This window comes from Rhinoraja longicauda, chromosome 5 (genome assembly GCF_053455715.1).
Source record: "Rhinoraja longicauda isolate Sanriku21f chromosome 5, sRhiLon1.1, whole genome shotgun sequence".
NCBI classification, from domain to species: Eukaryota; Metazoa; Chordata; class Chondrichthyes; order Rajiformes; family Arhynchobatidae; genus Rhinoraja; species Rhinoraja longicauda.
The window spans coordinates 9,550,842-9,555,421 of NC_135957.1; positions in this window are offsets into that span (position 1 = coordinate 9,550,842).

Consider the following 4,580-nt stretch of genomic DNA (forward strand, 5'->3'; position numbering starts at 1 on the left):
TTGCCATGAATTATTGTTTGAATAAATCAAAATATTCTTGAACAAAATCTTCTTGTTTTTGTAGATGTGTTTGCCCGATGGTCCTATCTGAGTTATTCGATCACAAACTAGCTCAGATTCTTGATTAGTGAGAGTGTCAGGAGGCAGGAGAATGGAGTTGTGAGGGAAAGATAGATCAGCCATGATTGTATGACGGAGTAGACTCGATGGGCCGAATGGCCTTATTCTGCTCCTAGAGTTTATTAACTATTACAGAACTTCTCAGTGTCTTTGTGACACGGGGTGGGACGTGGTCATTTGATGTGCTTCTCACAGTTCGGTGTGTTCGAGGGTGACTTGATTCCACTCTTGACTATGTGTCAGGTGAGTGATGAGCAAAACACGGACCCGTTACACAGAGGGCTGACTGGTTGGAGGGGTAGATCGTGATGTGCTGGACTCCTTCCGCTGTTAGCTATGCCTACCTCTTTGTCGGGTACCTCGAACAACCCCTGTTCCAGAGCATGGGTCCCAGCTATGCCTGTCTCCTTGTCGGGTACGTCGAACAACCCCTGTTCCAGAGCATGGGTCCCAGCTATGCCTGTCTCCTTGTCGGGTACCTCGAACAACCCCTGTTCCAGAGCATGGGTCCCAGCTATGCCTGTCTCCTTGTCGGGTACGTCGAACAACCCCTGTTCCAGAGCATGGGTCCCAGCTCTATGCCTGTCTCCTTGTCGGGTACGTCGAACAATCCCTGTTCTAGAGCATGGGCTTTCTGCTTTCCGCCGAACCCGTTCCCTCCGTAACTCCCTGGTCCATTCGTCCCTTCCTACCCAAACCACCCCCTCCCCAGGCACTTTCCCCTGCAACCGCAAATGCAACACCGTCCCTTTACCTCCCCCTACTCCATCCAAGGACCCAAACAGTCTTTCCAGATGAGGCAGAGGTTGACCTGCACCTCCTCCAACCTCATCTATTGTATCCGCTGTTCCAGATGTCAACTTCTCCACATCGGCTAGACCAAACGCAGGCTCGGCGATCGTTTCGCTCAACACCTTCGCTCAGTCCGCCTTAACCAACCTGATCTCCCGGTGACTGAGCACTTCAAATCCCCCTCCCACTCCCAGTCTGACCTTTCTGTCATGGGCCTCCTCCAGTGTCATAGTGTGGCCAACCACAAATTGGAGGAACAGCACCTCATATTTCGCTTGGGCATCTTGCAGCCCAGCGGTATGAATGTTGACTTCTCTATGTGTTCTTTGTGTTTTATGTTTTTTTGTCTTGATTGTAGTGTTTAGATGTGATGTAGTTTTTTGTGGTTGTGTACTATGTGGGGGGGGGGGGGGGGGGGGGGGACTGTAAAATTGTCTCTTCCGAACGGAGACGTGACCTTTTTTTACTGGGTGGTGTCTCCGTTCCCGTTGCGGCCTACCATCGGCCAAACACCTGGAGCTGGCGGTCTCCACCTGGGCTCTGGTTACCATCTGCGGAGCTGGCTGCCTTCGGAGGCTGGGGGGGCGCTGCGAGTGTGGCTGCGACTCGCCTTCGGAAGCTCCGGGGGCTTCGGCCGCGGTCTGCGAGGGTATCAGAAGCTCGCAGGCCCCTGGGTGGGGGCCGACTGCGGGAGCTCCGGCAGCGGCAGCGTCTTCGCCCGCCCCGAATCGCGGGGCTTGGGTCGGCCCGTCGCGGACCTTTCACCATCCGGCGCGGCTTGAAATAGGCCGCGGGATTTTTCTCTGCCCGGCGGGTGCTTCAATGTCGGGAGCCACGACCACCCCGACGTGCAGCGGCAGCGTCTTCACCCGCCCCAAATCGCGGGGCTTGGGTCGGCCCGCTGCGGACCTTTCACCGTCCGGCGCGGCCTGGAACATGGCAACTTCAACAGCCTGACCGCGGGAGAAGACGGCAGGGGAAGAGAAAAGACATTCTGGCCTTCCATCACAGTGAGGAGGTGACTGGAGGAGACTCACTGTGATGGATGTTTCTTTTTTTTGTTATGTTGGTTGTGATTGTGTGAAATTGTTTATTTTTATTGCTCTATTGCAGGGCTGGACTGTGGGCGACCTTTCATTTCACTGCACATCTTGAATGTGAATGCGACAAATAAACTTGACTTGATTAACTTCAGATAGTTCCTCTGTTCCTCTCTTCCCTTCCCAGTTTTCCCACTTCCTGTCTCCACCTATATCCCTTCTTTGTCCCGCCCCCTGACATCAATCTGAAGAAGGGTCTCGACCCGAAACATCACCCATTCCTTCTCTCCAGAGATGCTGCCTGACCCGCTGAGTTACTCCAGCATTTTGTGAAAATACCTTTGATTTGTACCAGCATCTGCAGTTATTTTCCTACATAACTCACCGTTCTCAACATCATCCCAAACGCAGCTCAATGTGGAACAGTGATAAAGTTGGCTACCCAGCCTTGCCTTGCAGAGATACTTGACTAAAGAAAATGTGGCTAAAAGAATGAGTACTGCAAAAGGTAAGCCCAGCTAACTTGTTTGCAAAGATACTTGACTAAAGAAAATGTGGCTAGTTGCAAGAATGTGATAATTGCCTTAACTGTGCACATGGCTAGTTGCAGAACACTGTAATGTGTACTGCAAAAGGTACAGCTAACTTGGAAAAAAAACAATTCCAGAAATGGTAAAGACATCTGTTGGTGGACTCTGCATTGTTACCTTCATTGATAAAAAGAAGCTGTATTCTGCTGAGTCTTTGAGTAGGTGCTCGGGACTGCCAGGTATAGTGAAATACTTGCTGTGGTTCTGCCACTCCCACCTTGGTGAAAGTAGTGAAGCTTTTTGTGCTATAAATCAATGCCTTGAGTGGTTGTCTGTTTGATACAAGGCCGAAACTTTAACAGCAGTTGTGGCTTGGAGGTTTCCAGTCCTGCCCATTCCAACCAATATACCCCATCTACACTAGTGCCACCAGCCCTCTCCGTCCCCTCCCCACTCTAGTTCTCCTACTGGTTTCAATGGACAATAGGTGCAGGAGGAGGCCATTCGGCCCTTCGAGCCAGCACCGCCATAAAATGTGATCATGGCTGATCATTCTCAATCAGTACCCTGTTCCTGCCTTCTCCCCATACCCCCTGACTCTGCTATCCTTAAGAGCTCTATCTAGACAGTTTCACTGTCCTCTGGATTAATTTAACTCTTTGCCTCGTTGTCAGCTTTCCCTCATCCAACAATGAACCATTGTAGATTGAGTATCGTCCGCTTTGATCTGTTCTTTTCACACCTTACATGTTCTTTGTACCTTTCCATATCTTGTTTCCCTCTCCCCTCTTCACAGTCTGAAGAAGGATCTCAACCCAAATCGTCACCCATTCCTTCTCTCCGGAGATGCTGCCTGACCCACTGAGTTACTCCAGCATTTTGTGTCTATCTTCAGTTTAAACCAGTATCTGCAGTTCCTTCCGACACAGTCCCAGATGGTTATAGTGCCTCCCTCAACTTTGGTGACTCCATACACCCACCACCCTCTGTAGGAAGTGCTGCTTTTCTACAAGGAGGCTTTGAACACATCCATGGACCCTCTGTCTGCTTGCTCATCTTGTGATTTATGTGATTAATGTATGTGTTTTGGGCATGTTGGCCTGAGAGTTCAGTGCTGTCAGTTTTCTTACCATTTGGAACGGAAACTGGCTCTTCAGCCCAATTCTTTCATGCCAGCCAAGATGCCTCTTCTAAGCTAGTCCCATTTTCCCCGCATTTAGTGCTTATTAGTGCTAAACCGTTCCTATCCATCTACCTGTCCAAATATCTTTTGAATGCTGTTACTGATGTTTCCACCAGAGGGAGAGTATAAAAAAATCAGAGGGCACTGTCTCAGAATGAAAGGACATACCTTCAGAAGGGAGAAGAGGGGGGGTTTCTTTAATCAGAAGGTGGTGAATCTATTGCCACAGACTGCTTTGGAGGCAAAGTCATTGGGTATTTTTAAAGCGGAGATTGGCAGATTCTTGATTTGTAAGGGAATCAAAGATGAAAGGGAGAGGGCAGGTGAAAGGGTTTGGGAGGCATAGATTGGCCATGATTGAATGATCGGCCATGATAGACACAATTGGCTGAATGGCCTAATTCTGCTCCTATGACTTATGAACTGTTAATACCGGCTTCCACTACCTCCTCTGGCAGCTTGTTCCACACACCCACCACCCTCAGGGTTAAAAAAAATGCCTCTTATCTTAAAATTGCCTCAATTCTTTCCCCTCTCACCTCAATCCTATATCCTCTGGTTCTTTATTCCCCAATCCTGAGAGGAACAGATCGGATAGATGCATAGAATCTCTTGCCCAGAGTAGCGGAATCGAGGACCAGAGGACATAGGTTTGAGGTGAAGGGGAAAAGATTTAATGAGAATCTGAGGGGTAACTTTTTCGCACAAAAGGTGGTGGGTGTATGGAACAAGCTGCCAGAGGAGGTAATTGAGGCTGGGATTTTCCCAACGTTAAACGAAACAGACAGGTTCATGGATAGGATAGGTTTGGAGGGATATGGGTCAAATGCAGGCAGGTGGGACTAGCGTACCTGGAACATATTGGGCAGTGTGGGCAAGTTGGGCCGAAGGGCCTGTTTCCACGCTGTATGACTC